Here is a 213-nt window from a genome sequence, read left to right as displayed (position 1 = left end):
TGCAGTGGCGTGATCTCGGCTCACTGCACCTTGGACATCTGGGCACAGGTGATCCTCCTGCCTCAGCCTCCCAAGTAGCTGGGACCACAGGCACACACCACCAAGCCTGACTAATTTTTGATTTTTTTTTTTTTTGAGACGGAGTCTTGCTCTGTCGCCTGGGCTGGAGTGCAGTAGCCGGATCTCAGCTCACTGCAAGCTCCGCCTCCCGGG

Source organism: Colobus angolensis, unplaced genomic scaffold, assembly GCF_000951035.1.
Source record: "Colobus angolensis palliatus isolate OR3802 unplaced genomic scaffold, Cang.pa_1.0 Scaffold1, whole genome shotgun sequence".
Taxonomy (NCBI): Eukaryota; Metazoa; Chordata; class Mammalia; order Primates; family Cercopithecidae; genus Colobus; species Colobus angolensis.
Note: the sequence above shows the minus strand (reverse complement) of the source record.